This window comes from Ranitomeya imitator, chromosome 1, assembly GCF_032444005.1.
Source record: "Ranitomeya imitator isolate aRanImi1 chromosome 1, aRanImi1.pri, whole genome shotgun sequence".
In the NCBI taxonomy this organism is placed as follows: domain Eukaryota; kingdom Metazoa; phylum Chordata; class Amphibia; order Anura; family Dendrobatidae; genus Ranitomeya; species Ranitomeya imitator.
In genome coordinates this window covers 627996369-628015740 of record NC_091282.1, presented here as the reverse complement: position 1 = coordinate 628015740, position 19372 = coordinate 627996369, and positions in this window count along the sequence as shown.

Below are 19372 nucleotides of genomic sequence, written 5' to 3'. Positions count from 1 at the left end.
GCAGGATGAGGAGGAAACACAGATATAGGCCCAAAGAATAAAGTTGGCTAAATGCAGTTCAAAATTGGTAACACAGGACTAACCAGGGGGCATTGCAGTGGAGGACAACTGGAATGAGAGGCTGACACAGAGAGTAGGCCAAAATCAGTAAGTAGTCGAAATGCAGTTCAAAATTGGCAACCGTAGTAAACAGGCGGCACAGCTTTGTTCAGTGGAGGAGAACAGCAAGGAGTGGCAGACACCGATAGTAGGCCCCAACCCAACTAGTAGGCCAAATGCAGTCTAACATTAACAACTACTTAACGAGAGCCTGAAAATGGAATTTCAGGACAAGAAACCAGGAGAACAGCAAGGAGCGGCAGACACTGTTAGTAGGCCCCAAACCAACTAGTACGCCAAATGCAGTTGTTCCATTTAACCACTATTTAACAAGAGCCTGAAGATAGAAGCTCAGGAAAGACAACCTGGAGAACACCTTGGAGTGGAAGACACCGTCTCCACACCCCATACCCAATTTGTAGGCCTAATGCAGTGTAGTTTCCAACAACTACTAAACGAGAGCCGGAAGATCGAAGCTCAGGAAAGGCAACCTGGAGAACACCTTGGAGTGGAACACACCATCTCTCTACACCCCATACCCAATTTGTAGGTCTAATGCAGCGTAGTTTCCAACAACTACTAAACGAGAGCATGAAGATCGAAGCAATGGAGAGGAAACCTGGGGAACACCTTGGAGTGGAACACACCATCTCTCTACACCCCATACCCAATTTGTAGGCCTAATGCAGTGTAGTTTCCAACAACTACTAAACGAGAGCCGGAAGATCGAAGCTCAGGAAAGGCAACCTGGAGAACACCTTGGAGTGGAACACACCATCTCTCTACACCCCATACCCAATTTGTAGGCCTAATGCAGCGTAGTTTCCAACAACTACTAAACGAGAGCCGGAAGATCGAAGCTCAGGAAAGGCAACCTGGAGAACACCTTGGAGTGGAACACACCATCTCTCTACACCCCATACCCAATTTGTAGGCCTAATGCAGTGTAGTTTCCAACAACTACTAAACGAGAGCATGAAGATCAAAGCAATGGAGAGGAAACCTGGGGAACACCTTGGAGTGGAACACACCATCTCTCTACACCCCATACCCAATTTGTAGGCCTAATGCAGCGTAGTTTCCAACAACTACTAAACGAGAGCCGGAAGATCGAAGCTCAGGAAAGGCAACCTGGAGAACACCTTGGAGTGGAACACACCATCTCTCTACACCCCATACCCAATTTGTAGGCCTAATGCAGTGTAGTGTCCAACAACTACTAAACGAGAGCATGAAGATCAAAGCAATGGAGAGGAAACCTGGGGAACACCTTGGAGTGGAACACACCATCTCTCTACACCCCATACCCAATTTGTAGGCCTAATGCAGTGTAGTTTCCAACAACTACTAAACGAGAGCATTAAGATCGAAGCAATGGCGAGGAAACCTGGGGCACACCTTGGGGAGGCAGACACCGTTAGTAGGCCCTACCAAAGTTGTACCCCCAATGCAGTTTTAAAATTCCTAGAGGCTGAAAACAAGACTATTGACGCTCAGCTTTTTTCAAAGGAACACAGCTGAATTGAGTGGCGCAGACAGACACAGGTAGTAGGACTTAAACCAAAAATGTGGCTCACTGCAGCTTAAAAAAGTTACAGGCGTACACAAGCAGCAGTGCTCTGGGCAGTGGAGGACAATTTCAATAGTGGACCGCAGACAGACTTTGTACGCCTACTATTAAAAAAAGGATGCTCTATGCAATTAAAAATAGGTTCCAGGGGTCCACGGGCAGCAGTGGTGTGGTCAGTGGACGAGTATTGGAAGGAGGGACCGCAGACAGGCGTAGTAGGCCTAACATAACAAAATTAGGCTGTAGACACTGTAAAATTGGTTCCAGGGGTACACGGGCAGCAGTGGTGTGGTCAGCGGAGGAAAATTGGAATTAGGGACTGCAGACAGACTTTGTAGGCTGTCCCCTGTGGACCATGCATCCAACACATTAACCCAGTGCGCCGTAATGGACACGTAACTTTTTGTGGACATGCCTACTGGTCCATGCGTCTCTTGTCAGGTGCACCTTTCTACTGTTTGATTGCCTGAGTGCTATGACAATGCAGACTTTTTCATGCCGGTGGAGGGCTGGGATGGCTTTTCTCGCAAAAGAAATGTCGACTTGGTAGCTTGAACCGTTGCACAGCGTAGTTCATCTGGGCTTTCTAAATATAAAACAAAGAAAAAAAGGAGGCTACATGCACTTTCAGCTGGGTTCCAGGGGTGCACGGCCAGCATTGGTCTGGTCAGTGGAGAACTATTGGAAGGAAGGACCGCAGACACGCTTCGAAGGCCTAACATAATAACAGATGGCTGTAGGCAATTTAAAATTGGTTCCGTGGGTACACAGGCAGCAGTGGTGTGGTCAGTGGAGGCCTAGTGGAAGGAGTGACCGCAAACAGGCATCGAAGGCCTAACATAATAACACATTGCTGTTGGCAATTTTAAATTGGTTCCAGGGGAACACGGGCAGCAGTGGCCTGGTCAGTGTAGTAGTAGTAGAAAGAACGGACCGCAGACAGGCATCGAAGGCCTAAAATAAAAAAATTGGGCTGGCTGTAGGCAATTTTAAATTGGTTCCAGGGGTACACGGGCAGCAGTGGTGTGGTCAGTGGAGGCGTAGTGGAAGGAGTGACCGCAGACAGGCATCGAAGGCCTAACATAATAACACATTGCTGTTGGCAATTTTAAATTGGTTCCAGGGGAACGCGGGCAGCAGTGGCCTGGTCAGTGTAGTAGTAGTAGAAAGAACGGACCGCAGACAGGCATCAAAGGCCTAAAATAAAAAAATTGGGCTGGCTGTAGGCAAATTTAAATTGGTTCCAGGGGTACACGGGCAGCAGTGGTGTGGTCAGTGGAGGCCTAGTGGAAGGAGTGACCGCAGACAGGCATCAAAGGCCTAACATAATAACACATGGCTGTAGGCAATTTTAAATTGGTTCCGTGGGTACACGGGCAGCAGTGGTGTGGTCAGTGGAGGCCTAGTGGAAGGAGGGACCGCAGACAGGCTTCGAAGGCCTAACATAAAAAAATACGGCTGTTGGCAATTTAAAATTGGTTCCAGGGGTACACGGGCAGCAGTACAATGGTCAGTGGAGGCCTAGTGGAAGGAGGGACCGCAGACAGGCTTCGAAGGCCTAACATAACAAAAATGTCAATACAATGGTATTGTCAGTGCCAGGCATTGAAGGATATCAGCGCATAGACTAAACATTGGTGGAGCTGTGAGAGATAATTTTGCAAGTGGTAGAGCACTGTTTGAGCTGGGGGGGGGAACTGTCTTGTGGCCGGCGGTACAGGCCCAGGGCCCCTCATATTACAACGGTGTGTCTGATGTTGGGTGCGCACCACCACCGCCAGAGACACTTTATTGTACTATGAGGGACCCAGTGGCAGTGCCGTCGACCAAAAGCGGGCACACTCACCTCTTTAGACAAACAGCACTCTCACGGGTGCTGGCGCCAAGTGGCGATACCACGGCCCCGTGTGGGGAGTTTGGCCATTTAGTGAGGTGTAAACATGTCGTATGCTGGACAATCAGGTGCAGAAAATTACGAGATTGGAAAAGTCATTCAGAATAGTCCACAGGCAAGACCTTTTCATAGGAAAGCTAGGTGTCAGCCGGGCAAGGTGGGGCAAAAGATTTCGAAATCCAGTTGTGGTTCATTTTAATGAAGGTTAGATCATCTACATTTTGGGTAGCCAGACGAGTCCTTTTTTCTGTTAGTATTGAACCTGCAGCACTGAATACTCTTTCTGATAGGACACTAGCTGCCGGGCAAGCAAGCTCCTGCAATGCATATTCTGCCAATTCTGGCCATGTGTCTAATTTGGATGCCCAGTAATCAAATGGGAATGACGGTTGAGGGAGAACGTCGATAAGGGATGAAAAATAGTTTGTAACCATACTGGACAAATGTTGTCTCCTGTCACTTTGAATTGATGCTGCAGTACCTGTCCTGTCTGCGGTCATAGCAAAATCACTCCACAACCTGGTCAGAAAACCCCTCTGGCCAATGCCACTTCTGATTTCTGCCCCTCTAACACCTCTGGTCTGCTGGCCCCTGCAGCTCGTGTGAGAACGATCACGGGCGCTGTGTGCAGGGAATGCCAGAAGCAAACTGTCAACAAGAGTTGACAGGGCAGTGTACAGGACGAGGTAGCGGGCAAAGAGGAGGAGGAGGACGAGGAGGATGATGGGGATGATTATATTTTTAATGAGGAAGCTTTTCCGGGGCCACTGGAAATTGTTGGCGCGGCAAGGCCGGGTTCTGTTTTTTTGAGGGACACAAGTGACGTGGATTTGCCTGAAACTGCCCCTCAACCAAGCACAACCGCAGATTTGAGAACAGGAACTTTGGCCAACATGGCGGATTATGCCTTACGTATCCTCAAAAGGGACACACGCATTACTAAAATGATGAACGATGACGATTACTGGTTGGCCTGCCTCCTTGATCCTCGCTATAAAGGCAAATTGCAAAATATAATGCCACATGAGAACTTGGAACTAATATTAGCAACCAAACAATCAACTCTTGTTGACAGTTTGCTTCTGGCATTCCCTGCACACAGCGCCCGTGATCGTTCTCACACGAGCTGCAGGGGCCAGCAGACCCTGTTCTCCCACTGATTGATTTAGTGATTTGTTTAGGTAGATTTTGGAACCCAAATCAAGCATAGAAAGCCTATTTTTTGTTTTATTTGTTTTCTAAATTCTCCCTGAAAAAATCGTTTTATTTTATTTGGTTTCTAAATTCTTCCTGAAAAAATAATTTTTTTTTATTATTTTTTTTTTCTAAAGTCTCCCTGAAAAAACAAACAAAAAAAAAACAAATCAGTGGGAGATTAATATTGCCCTTTCTGCTTGTGTGCCAGTCTTGACTCCTGGGTGTGCCATCTCTCTCTCTCTCTCCAATTGTGGGCCATAGAAAGCCTAAAATATCTAACAAAGGTCTCCAGAAACTTAGAGAGCTAAGCGACTTGCTAAAGGAAGTCCAAGTTGCCAAATACGAGGACGACCTACAGGGACTTGCATTTCTCGACACAGCCAGAGGTGTTAACCCTATAGTCCAGAAGTTGCCCTACAATCTACAGGAGAGGTGGCTCACACATGGTTCCACGTATATGTAGTGATTTTTTCAGGTAGATTTTAGAACCTAAATCAAGCAAAAAAATAAATAGGCTTTCTATGGCCCACTGAGTGAGAGATGGCACAGACAGGGATGGCACTCTAGCAGAAATGCCAATCTTAATTTCCCACAAAAAAAAAAAAAAGGAACTGTCCTTCAATTACTATCTTCCTGCAGTAATCTCAGCCAGGTATGGCAGGCAGCAATAAGGAGTGGACTGATGCACAAATTAAATAAAAAGTGTGGACAAACAAACAAGATAGCTGTGCAGAAAGGAAGGAACAAGAGGATTTGTGCTTTGAAAAAAGCAGTTGGTTTGCACAGCGGCGTACACACAGCAATGCAGCTATCAGGGAGCCTTCTAGGGCAGCCCAATGAGCTACAGCGCTGAGGAAAAAAAAAAAAAATTTAGCTTCTACTGTCCCTGCACACCGAAGGTGGTGTTGGACAGTGGAAATCGCTACAGCACAAGCGGTTTGGTGGTTAATGGACCCTGCCTAACGCTATCCCTGCTTCTGACGAAGCAGCAGCAACCTCTCCCTAAGCTCAGATCAGCAGCAGTAAGATGGCGGTCGGCGGGAACGCCCCTTTATAGCCCCTGTGACGCCGCAGACAGCAAGCCAATCACTGCAATGCCCTTCTCTAAGATGGTGGGGACCAGGACCTATGTCATCACGCTGCCCACACTCTGCGTTTACCTTCATTGGCTGAGAAATGGCGCTTTTCGCGTCATTGAAACGCGACTTTGGCGCGAAAGTCGCGTACCGCATGGCCGACAACGCACAGGGGTCGGATCGGGTTTCATGAAACCTGACTTTGCCAAAAGTCGGCGACTTTTGAAAATGAACGACCCGTTTCGCTCAACCCTAGCAAAGCCTTCAGAGGAAAATCTATGCCAGATCGCAGAAGCTTCCTGAAAGAAAACGGTATCTGCTACAAGTGCTGCTCGTCCACAGCTCATCTCGCCAAGGATGGCAAGGTCAGTGTAAAATGCACAGAATGTGGCACCACAGACCATAACACCGCTCTACACCCTGGCCCAGCTCCATGGAGTACACAAAACACGCCAGCTGACAGTGAGCATGGCGGGGAGGAAAGGAGCACTGATACAGCTACGCCAGAGATCACTTCACAATGCACCGAGGTCTGCAAAGGGACAATAGACAGTAGGTCCTGTTCAAAAATATGCCTCGTCAAAGTATACCCGAAGGGCCATAGAGACCAAGCTGTAAGACTGTAGTATGCTATCTTGGATGATCAAAGTAATCGATCCTTGGCTAGATCAACGTTCTTTGACCTATTCAACATCAAAGGGCCAAGCACTCCCTACTTCTTAAAGACGTGTGCAGGTACTGTGACAACAGCAGGCAGGAAAGCTACTGACTACCAGATCGAGTCTTTAGACGGACAATTCAGCCTACCGCTACCTACGATCATCGAATGTAACCAGATCCCAGACAATAGATCTGAAATCGCTACACCAGATGTAGCAATCCATCACGCTCACTTAAAACGAATGGCACACCTTATACCAGAACTCGACCATCAGGCCCAGATAATTCTACTGTTGGGGAGAGATATCCTGCAGGTTCATAAAGTGAGACGTCATATCAATGGACTCCACAATGCTCCCTATGCCCAAAGGCTAGACCTAGGATGGGTCATAATTGGCAACGTATGCTTGGGACGCATGCACGCCCCATCTTCTGTGACAAGCATGCTGACAAATACATTGGAGAAAGGACGTCCATCTCTGTTTCAACCTTGTAAAAATGAGTTCCATGTCAGGGAACTGCCACACAGCATCCAACTGTCCAACCATTTAATAGACTTTACTCACGACAGCAGTATAGTGTCGGGAAGCTATGAGGATCAGTTAGGGTGCACAGTCTTCCAGAGAACTAAGCAGGACAACCAAGTGGCAATGTCGGTAGAGGACAAGTTGTTCTTAGAGGTAATGGACAAGGGACTCGTTAAAGATGAGACCAACAGCTGGGTCGCACCTCTTCCCTTCAAAACCCACAGACCACGTCTACCGAACAACAGAAATCAGGCATTACAACGTTTCTCCTCTCTCATTCGTAATCTGCAAAAGAAACCAGAGATGAAAGATCACTTTTTGTCCTTCATGTCAAAGATTTTTGAAAACCGTCACGCAGAACTAGCTCCCACTCTCAAAGACTCTGAAGAATGCTGGTTCCTACCCATGTTCGGAGTATACCACCCTAAGAAACCAGGCCAGATCAGAGTCGTATTTGATTCCAGTGCTAAATTTAATGTCTCCCTGAATGACGTTCTGCTGACAGGACCAGACCTCAATAACAAACTACTGGGTGTACTTATGCGCTTCCGTAAGGATTCCATTGCCTTCATCGCTGACATCCAGCAAATGTTCCATTGTTTCCTTGTGAGAGAGAGAGACAGGAACTTCCTAAGATTCTTCTGGTACAGAGACAATGATCCTACTAAAGAAGTCACAGAGTATCGCATGAGAGTGCACATCTTTGGCAACAGTCCTTCACCTGCAGTCGCCATTTACGGACTCAAAAGGTCGGCTCAGGAAGGAGAAGCAGAATACGGAGCAGATGTCAGACAATTCATAGAAAAGGACTTTTATGTCGACGACTGTCTAAAAGCCACGCCTTCAAATGAGACTGCCATCAGTCTTCTCAGGAGAGCCCAGGACATGCTTGCCTGCTCAAACCTTAGGCTTCATAAAATAGCCTCAAACAGCCAAGAACTCATGGAAGCATTCCCTTCTCAGGACCTATGTAATGGTCTCAGAGACCTGGACCTGGGGTCAGACCCCGCACCAATGCAACGCAGCCTCGGGCTTCTCTGGAATCTACAATCAGACACTTTCACCTTTCAGGTCAGCCAGGAAGAAAGGCCTTTCACACGTAGAGGCGTCCTGTCTACCATCAACAGTCTGTACGACCCCTTGGGTTTCGCAGCTCCTGTTACTATACAAGGCAAGGCCCTACTAAGAGACTTAACTAAGGAAACATCTGACTGGGATGCACCTCTGCCACCTGATAAGAGGATCCAGTGGGAAGAGTGGAAGAACTCATTAGCGGCACTCTCCAAGCTGCATGTGCCAAGACCATACACCCCTGTGCCATCTACTGAGATACAGAGCCAAAGACTGTACGTATTTGCAGATGCTTCTGTCAAAGCAATTGCCGCTGTTGCCTACCTCAAAACTGTAGACTCTAAATGTCAGTGCCACATTGGTTTCGTCATGGGAAAGGCCAAACTCGCACCACAACCAGAGCACACTATACCCAGGTTAGAGCTTTGTGCCGCAGTCTTAGCCGTTGAGTTAGCGGAGTTCATCGCATCCGAATTGGATATCGACCTGATACAGGCCAAGTTCTACTCAGACAGCAAAGTAGTCCTGGGATATATCCACAACGAAACCAGGCGATTCTACGTTTATGTCAATAACAGAGTGCTACGAATCAGGAGATCAGTTCACCCACAGCAGTGGCATTACATACCCACAGACCAGAATCCCGCAGATCATGCAACTAGAGCAGTTGACGCAAGTCGACTAGGAAGCACAACGTGGCTCTCTGGACCAAAACTATTGTACATTGAGGAATGTTTTCCAGACACCTTCGAACTTGTAGGAGAGGACTCAGATGCTGAAATCCGCACTCAGGTGTCTACACTACATACAATGACCTCTGTTATCCAGCTTGGATCTTGCAGGTTCGACAGATTCTCAAGTTGGAAGTCACTTACTGGAGCCATTACCTGCCTGACACATATAGCTCGCTCATTCATGGCTACCAGAACTTGTGGCACAGAAAAATGTAAAGGTTGGCATCTTTGTAAAAATACCTACGTTACCTCCGACTTAGAGTTCTCTAGAAATCACATCATCCTCACTGTTCAAAGAGAAACCTACTTTGCAGAAATCCAATGTCTTACTAACAAAGCGAGCAGCGTATTGAGAAAACTCGACCCATTCATCAACAACAGCAGCCTGCTGAGAGTAGGAGGCCGACTCAAAGAAGCTGAGATGGAGTTTGTGGAGAAATTCCCTCTTATACTTCCCGGAAAATGTCATGTTGCCTACCTAATCGTACAACATTACCACAATCTGGTCAAGCACCAAGGAAGACTATTTACAGAAGGAGCCATCAGATCTGCTGGCTTGTGGATCATCGGTGCAAAAAGACTCATCAGTAGTGTCATCTACAAATGTGTTACCTGCCGTAAGCTTCGTGGTTCAACTCAAACCCAAAAGATGGCTGACCTACCAGCAGATAGACTCAGCCCAGACCCTCCCTTTACTAGCGTTGGTCTCGATGTGTTTGGGCCTTGGTCAGTTGTTACACGTCGTACGAGAGGCGGCCAAGCCAATAGTAAACGTTGGGCAGTCATGTTCACTTGCATGTCAATCAGAGCCGTCCACATAGAGGTCATCGAGTCCCTTGACACGTCAAGCTTCATCAATGCCTTAAGATGTTTTATGGCCATCCGTGGTCCTATCAAGCACATACGTTCAGACAGAGGTACTAACTTCGTTGGTGCAGCAAATGAATTAGGAATACCCTCAAATCTAAACTATAAGACTCTCGAGAGGTTCCTCAGTGACCAAGGCTGCACATGGTCATTCAACCCACCTCACTCTTCACATATGGGAGGATCTTGGGAACGAATGATTGGTCTAGTACGGAGAATTCTTGACTCCACTCTTCTTCAAGAAGGAGCAGCGAGACTCACCCACGAAAGTCTCATCACCTTCATGGCTGAAGCTGCAGCTATAATTAACGCAAGACCCCTGGTTCCAGTTCCTAACGACCCTGAGGAGCCTTTGTTATTGACTCCAGCTACTTTACTTACCCAGAAAACAGGACTGTCCAGTGCCCCTCCAGGAGGATTCGACGCGAAGGACCTCTACAAGCGCCGCCAATGGAGACAGGTACAAAGACTTGCAAATACTTTCTGGGACAGGTGGCGCAAACAATATTTGTCTACCCTGCAGCCACGGACGAAGTGGCAATCTACTAAACCTAATCTGAACATAGGTGACCTTGTTCTTGTGAAAGACTGTCAGATTCACCAGAACCAGTGGCCACTTGGTCTAGTTACCGCAACGTTCCCGAGCAAGGACGGCAACGTCTGCAAAGTTGAGCTAAGGATGACCAAAGGGAATGAACCTAAGACATTTTCGAGACCGGCATCTGAACTGGTCCTATTGTTGCCTTCGGAAGAAAGGATTAGTGACATCCGTAGATGCCAGACGGGGAGTGTTCTGTCTCCGCCATCTAATATTGTTACCCTGATTATCTGTTTGCGTAATTGCAGGTTTCTCAGTATGGATGTTCATATCTTTATTTGTTTTTAGTGCTTTGGCTCCCTCTAGCGGTCAGAGTTATGTTGGCAGTTCAATCTTGTTTTTGTATTATCCATGTCTGATTCTCCTCCTCCTTTGCAATGCATTATGGTAGCTCAGCCTCCATTTCCCTCCATTTTTCCTTTCACTTTCTTCGGTTTGCCTTCAAGGAAAGACGCTTCTCTTCATCCCCCTTGCGATTGCATTGCCGGTATGTCTTTATGCTTCCTATAGATATTTCTGCTCTATATTAGCTTAGTTTAACCAGTTGTACTCCTAGTTTAGTCACTAGCTTTCTAAATGTTATGCATAATGTATATCATGTGTATTATGTATCTGTTCTATGCTATGCACTGATTCTATGTATATCATTGTTCACAGTTTTACCGCATCAATATACCACTACGTTTAATAAAGCACAGACTCAACCAAAGTCTCCTTATTGGACCTCCGGTATAGCGGTTTAGCTGACTGTATAACTAAGTATGAGCCTGCCTCATTTAGTGAGGACAGAACACACTTCATATAGTCACACAGGCACAAACATCATATATGTACACAGCACGCATGCTGGACAACACAGGCTCATTACATTCACATCATATAGTCACACACATCATACATGTACACAGCCCACATGCTGGAAGACACAGGCTCATTACATTCACATCATATAGCCACACACATCATACATGTACACAGCACACATGCCAGACTACACAGGCTCATTACATACACATCAAATAGTCACACAGACACACACATCATACATGTTACATGTACACAGCACTAGGGTTGAGCGACTTTTCTTTTTATAGGATTAGGTCGGGTTTCACGAAACCCGACTTTTTCAAAAGTCGGGTCGAGTGAAATCGGCCGATCCTATAGAAAAGTCGGGGTCGGCCGAAACACGAAACCCAATGCAGTGCATTGGGTTTCTAATGGTTCCCAGGGTCTGAAAGAGAGGAAACTGTTATGATCTGGTGGCCTAGGAGCAGCATGAGACGTACTCTGGAGAAGGTGGTACCTGTACTGACCGCAGACCCTGAACTTAGCAGCGCAACTAGAAATAGCCGTGGGATGTACCTAACACTCCCTAGACACCTCGACACAGCCTAAGGACTAACTACCCCTAAAGATAGAAACGGGAAAACCATCTTGTCTCAGAGAAAATCCCCAAAGGATAGACAGCCCCCCACAAATATTGACTGTGAGAGGAGAGGGAAATGACAAACGCAGACTGAAATCAGGATTAGCAAAGGAGGCCTTACTAGCTAAAAAGAAAGAATAGGACACAGAACTATGCGGTCAGTATTAAAACACTAGAAAATATCCACCACAGAAAATACAAAACTCCACATCTGACTAAAGACATGGAAGGTATATCTGCATCTCCAGAGATACCGCTTGGCTGCAAAAAATCCTTACACAGACAAGCTGGACAAGACAAAACATGAAAATGCACTGAACTATAAGGCCCACAGCATGTGGACAGCAAAAACAAAGCCAGGACTTATCTTTGTTGAAAAGCACAGCAAACAGGAGAGACCAGAAAGGGATGTGAATCCTCCAAAAACAATGGACAACTGGCACTGACTAAAGGATCAAGCAGGACTAAATAGCTAAGTCCAAATTGCAAAAAGTGAACACACCTGATAAATGCTGCGATCCACAGACAGCAGCACTACCACTCATAACCACCGGAGGGAGCCCAAGAGCAGAAATCACAACAGGAAACTCTCCTTCAGGCCCTGGGATCCATATTTAAGTGTAAAATAAAGAATCAAAATAAAAAATATTGATATACTTACCCTCGGACGCGCCCTGGTTCTCACCGGCAGCCTTCCTTCCTAAGAATGAGCGCCTGAAGGACCTTCGATGACGTCGCGGCTTGTGATTGGTCGCGTGAGTGGTCACATGGGCGTCACGCAACCAATCACAAGCCGCGACATCATCTAAGGTCCTTCAGGCGCTGATTCTTAGGAAGGAAGGCTGCGGGTTAGAACCAGGGCGCGTCCGAGGGTGAGTATATACCTATTAGGAATATACTCACCCTCGGACGCGCCCTCGGACGCCCATGTGACCGCTCACGTGACCAATCACAAGCCGCGACGTCATCGAAGGCCCTTCAGGCGCTCATTCTTAGGAAGGAAGGCTGCCGGTGAGAACCAGGGCGCGTCCAAAGGTGAGCATATCAATATTTTTTTATTTTTATTCTTTATTTTACACTTAAATATGAATTCCGATACCGATTCCCGATATCTTAAACATATCGGAACTCGGTATCGGAATTCCGATTCCAGATCAGATGATCGCCGACCTCATGGCCGACCCCACACAGGGGTCGGGTCGGGTTTCATGAAACCCGACTTTGCCAAAAGTCGACGACTTCTGAATCTGGCCGACCCGTTTCGCTCAACCCTACACAGCACACATGCTGGACAACACAGGCTCATTACATACACATCATATAGTTACACACATCATGCATGTACACAACAGACATGCTGGAAAACAACAGCTCATTACATACATAACATATAGCCACACACATCATACATGTACACAGCACACATGCTGGACAACACAGGTTCATTTCATGCACATCAAATAGTCACACAGACACACAAAACAAACAAGTACACAACACACATGCTGGAAAACACAGGCTCATTACATAGACATCAAATAGTCACACAGACACAAACATCATACAAGTACACAGCACACATGCTGGACAACACAGGCTCATTACATACACATCATATAGTCACACATATCATACATGTACACAGCACACATGCTGAAAAACACAGGCTCATTACATACACATCATATAGCCACACACATCATACATGTACACAGCACACATGCTGGAAAACACAGGCTCATTACAAACACCTATGGAAACAGGAACACATGGGCTACTTGCACAGTGAACAAGTCTGTATGATCATGTTCACACACCACCAAGAAACCTGAAGACACAAAAGAGAATAGTAAAACCAAAAACACTCAGTTTGAAAAAATGTTGCAGTAATCCGCAAGTGCTAGTAAAAGATGTAAAAAACAGGGTATTTGGTTGATACGTTTTTTGCAAAAAATGTATACTAAGCTGCTCTACCAATCTTCACGGTATACCCTTATCAGAGCAGTCCTAACTAATGTATGCAATCCCTATCTGATCATTCATGTACATACACAGCACACATGCTGGACAACACAGGCTCATTACATACACAACATATAGTCACACACATCATACATGTACACAGCAGACATGCTGGAAAACAAAGGCTCATTACATACACCTGATGTAGTCACACAGCCACACACATCATACATGTACACAGCACACATGCTGGACAACACAGGCTCATTACATACACATCAAATAGTCACACACATCATACATGTACACAGCACACATGTTGTAAAACACAGGCTCATTACATACACATCATATAGCCACACACATCGTACATGTACACAGCACACATGCTGGACAACACAGGCTCATTACATACACCTGATATAGTCACACACATCATACATGTACACAGCACATATGCTGAACAACACTGGCTCATGGCATACACATCAAATAGTCACACAGACACACACATCATACATGTACACAGCACACATGCTGGACAACACAGGCTCATTAAATACTGTACACCTGATATAGTCAAACAGACACACACTTCATTCATGTACACAGCACACATGCTGGGCAATACAGGCTAATTACATACACATCAAACAGTCACACAGACACACATATCATACATGTACACAGCACACATGCTGGACAACACAGGCTCATTACATTCACTTCATATAGTAACACAGACTAACACTTCATACAAATTCACAGCACACATGCTGGACAACACAGGCTCATTACATTAATAACATCCCCATCAAGCAACTGAGACACGAACCAAATGCCAATGCGCCTCCACTGACCGAAACCCGCAATCTCATGAGCTCTGCCAACCTAGGCTCAAACCAAATCAGCGTATATCTCATAAATTCCATTAGTCCCCTCCAGTACTTAATATTCTGCCATACTTTCCCCATCAAAGCTATTGTTGGGAATTGTTTGGGGTTAATTCTGAATCTGCCTGCTTCCAGACTGGCTAACAATGGGCCTTTCCCTAACGTGCGTTCAATGATTATCCATGCTGAAGCGCTCTGCTCCAGTTCTCCCTAACCTACCATATGCTGGCATTGAGATGCTATATGGTGAATCCATGAATTGGGAACCGCGAGACCACCCTCATCCTTTGCCCTTTGCAGATGTTCCAATTTGATGCACGCCAGGCCACCCTTTCAAATTAAGGCCCTAAGTAGAATATTGATCCTATAAAATTTACACTGAGGCAGCCACACTGGAGCATTATGCAATATGTAGAGGAACTGAGGCATAACTATCATTTTGATCAAATTTACTCTTCCTGCAACCGACAGAAAAAGCTTCTTCCAGATCCTAATCTTCTGCTGGACCTTCCCAAGCAAAGGAGTCATGTTGAGCACATAGTCCTCTATTTTGCCCGAAACCACAATGCCCAGATATTTAAACTCATGTACCACCATTAAGGGAACCCCAGGGTCTAGTGTCAGAGGAGCCACTGCGTCCATGGGCAGCAACACAGACTTATCCCAATTTATAAATAATCGGGAAAGAGCCCCAAATTTTTTAATGCTGTAAATAACAGCCCCCAAAGACTCCTGCACCTCTTCCAAGAACAGTAACTTGTCCTCTGCGTGCAGGGCAATCTTTTCTTCATAGTTTCCATATCTAAATCCCTTTATGTCCCTATCCCTCCATATCGCCTCCGACAAGGGCTCATCAGCAAGTGCAAACAAGAGGGGAGACAAGGGGCACCCCTGCCGCATTCCCCTATATAAATGGAAATCCCCCGACAAGAGCCCATTTACCTGTATCCTGGCTCTTGGAGAGGCATATAGCAATTGCACGCAACTTCTAAATCTCCCACCAAAACCCAGAGCCTTCATAACCGCCCACAAATACCTCCATTACACAATATCAAAAGCCTTTGCGGCGTCTAAAGACACCACAACCCTCTGACCCATAGTGTCTGACTTTACCTGCATATTGAGAAACAATTGTCTAAGATTACATGCTGTGGAACTATTGGGCATAAAATCGGAATGGTCCTGGTGTATTAGTGTCATTATCACCTTGTTAAGAATATTTGCCAACATTTTGGGCAATATTTTGAAATCTATGGTTAATAATGAGATTGGGCGATAAAAAGCCGGATCCGTCGGACCCTAACCCTGTTTTGGCAACACTACAATTATTGCCTCATGCATGGACCGTGGCAACTCCCCCTCCACCAGACCAGCAGCATACACCTTCAACAAAGCGGGAAACAATACCTCTTTACATTTTATTTACACCTCCCCTGGGTGTATATAAAATAGGCATAGAGGCCAGTGCGGCGACAAGCGCCTCCAAATTAAACGGCTCTTCAAGAAGTCCCTGATGAACGGTAGAAAGTCTAGGAAGCTGAACCTCAGCCAGAAAACCATCCACCTACTCCATCGTTGGTTATACCCTCGACTTAGAAAGATCCGAATAATACTCCTTCATCACCTCCAAAATTTCCCCGCAACCAGTATGCTCCGACCCATCCTTTCCCTTCAAAGCAACTATATGTGTGGAGTCTCTCTGTGCCACCACTATTCTAGAAAGGAGATGACCCGCCTTGTCCCCCTCCTCGTGCCCTCCTCTTTAAACTTAGTTTTTCACAAGCATCCATCAGTTTTTGTTTTGTTTTCCTCCAACACTGATCTGCTTTCTATAATTCAGCATCTCATGAATATGTTGCACTTTGCTTTTTAGACAGACACGTGCGTCTTTGGTTTCACAAAATATTTTTGACAGGCATTTTTTAGGCTGAGTCAAACACGCGCATCTGTTACATGGATCTTCTGATGGGTATGACACACATTCTGGTAATTGGTGGTGGCTAAATGACTAATCATTGTAGGCTGTATCCTGGATCTCATACCTCCCATAGCCACCGCTGTTATTAAACATGCACTTTCCCATTCCTGTCATCACGATGCTCCTTTTCCTGATCACTTTATCCAACGATTCGTCTGCCATATTTTTACGAAAAACTGCACCTTCCCAGCAGCAACTGTGTAGGAAACCACTTTACAGTTTTGCAAGGTGTTTATGATACCTGTAAACAATTTTTTTTTAAAAATATTGCCCCCCCCAAGGGGAAATGTTTGTCAGCCCATGCACTTAGTGTATGGGCATTACAAGTGTAGGAGACGCAATCCTTTACACTGGGCCTAGGTTTTAATGAGGCCTTCAGCAATGTCTCCTCATTTTCCACCACTATATCACCAAGGTTCATGTGTTCCGTGCTGCTACAGAAAATCAATTATTGGGAAATGGTGTCTAGGATCCACATGAACATTTTTTTTTAAATTAACCATCTATGAGCAAATTCTTGTCAGGCCAGGCACTCCATTACAAGTCTAAGAAACCCACACCCCTGCATGGGGCCTACTTCTTAACTCTGTCTCCTGCAATATGTTCTTCAACTGACACTCGATGACCAGGGTGAACGTGCTCTGTACGGTGAATTTTGGGCACGGGAAAAGTGATGGCACTATTTTTATTTGTAAAAAAGGACCCCACATTGGGGAATTGGGCGTGACATTACATTGGGCCTACATCTGCATTCTGTCTCCTGCAATGTGTCCTTTACCTGCCACTAAATCCCCAGGGTGAACGTGCATTTTGGGCAAGGGGGCTGTGATGGCACTATTTTAATTTGTAAAGAAAGGACCCCACATTGGGGAATTTCGGCATTACTTTACATTGGGCCTACTCCTTAACTCTGTCTCCTGCAGTGTGTCCTTCACCTGCTACTAGATCACCAGGGTGAACGTGCTATGTATGGTGCATTTTGGGCAAGGGGGCTGTGATGGCACTTGTCTATTTTTAAAAAGGTACCCCCATTAGGGAATTGTTTGGCAGCTCATGCACTGCATTACAAGTTTCAGAGACACACACCACTACATTGGGCCTAATTCTTAACTCTGTCTCCTGCAATGTCTCTTGTTTAACTGCCACTAGATCAACAGGGTGAACGTGCTTTGTACTGTGATGGCACTATTATATTTTTTTTTAAAAGTACCCCACATTGCTGAAACCACAGCCTTGTTGGCAAAGACTTCACAACATTTGTGTACTTTAAAGAGCTTCCTTAAAAAGCCTTTTGCCTGGTTGCTCACATTGGACACAATACACTTAATATAAATTTGATAAAGCAATGCTGTTAGTTTGGCTCAGTAGTTCATTAAAAATATAGCTTTGTCCACTATATTAGTTTCTCTCCTTGAGAGCCATAACTTTGACTGCCTCAAAGGTGCAAATGGCAATTATACAAATGGTGATTTGTAACCATGATTTAAAAACTGTATACCGAATGCATTCAGACAATCGCATAGTTGCATTTCTTGTAAAACATTTACAGATGTGACAGACACTGCTCATAGTGAAACAATCTTGAGAAATATTTGTTTATTCACTTCACAAACAGGTCTAAGCCTCTATATGTTTGCTGTTTGTCATTGTATAACATCAAGGTTTACTGAAACTATGCCAGTGGTGGCTTGATCTAAATCCTTGTGAATTTTATTTTCTAGGGATTAATGGACCCTCGTCTGATGACTCCATGATATCTCAGTTTCATGCAACCTTGAAAAGTGGCCACTTGAAGGTCTGGGTGAAACTAGAGTTACTACATAGTGTAAATCACTATATAAGACCAGAGAAACATGACTAAGACAAATGCCAAAACTGATATTCCAGACGGATGATGTTTAAAAGCCTCTTGGTGATGATCTAAGTACACTGTATGTAGTTAATCTTCATATATATGTAATCACTATATGTATTGAATCCTTATATGTACTTATTAACCTGTGTATGTTAACATAAACAAAAGTGTACGCACTCACACTATTCAATCATACTATTACTTGAATTTTGTAATCTGCAATAAAATTGTGTTGTATTGCAAGTATTAGCCTTTTTTAAAGTCGTATCTGAACCTAAGTGTAAAAAAACATGGCAAATAAAATTGCCAAATTCTCCTGTAAATAATTGTGCAAAGAGAGAACCATCATACCATAAAAAAAAAATACGAGTGGATTTTCATCCAGTATGTGGGTTCAAAGGCGTAATAGGGTGCATATGACTGACTATGCAACAGGGCTAACCTTGCAGCCAATGTGTAAAACAAAAGAGTACGGGAGTACAAAATGCATATTGTGAAGTGGATTTTCATGGGCCCATCCAGTATGTGGGTTCTAAGGCCTAATGGGGTACATATGACTATGCAGCAGGGCTGGCCTTGCTGCCAATGTGTAAAACAAAGGACTGCGGGACTACAAAATGCATATTGTGAAGTGGATTTTCATGGCCCCATCCAATATGTGGGTTCAAAGGCTTTTTGGGGTGCATATGAATTGGTAGCAGGCCAGTCTTTGAATTCAATGCAACACTTTTTCAGGAGTCCACCCTGGACATCTTATGACAGGGGTATTGTGGTGCGTGGTAATTCTTGGCAGCCCATCCACTCACAGCATAGGATACAACAGCTAAGGAGACCCACTGTTTAATAATGGGCCTTTAAGGACATTAATGCCACCTGATGCACCAGTAAAAATAGATTCTGTTACTTTAAGAGTCCCTTCTTCATAAATTAAACAAGATGGGTCTGCTTATGTGTCACACACCACA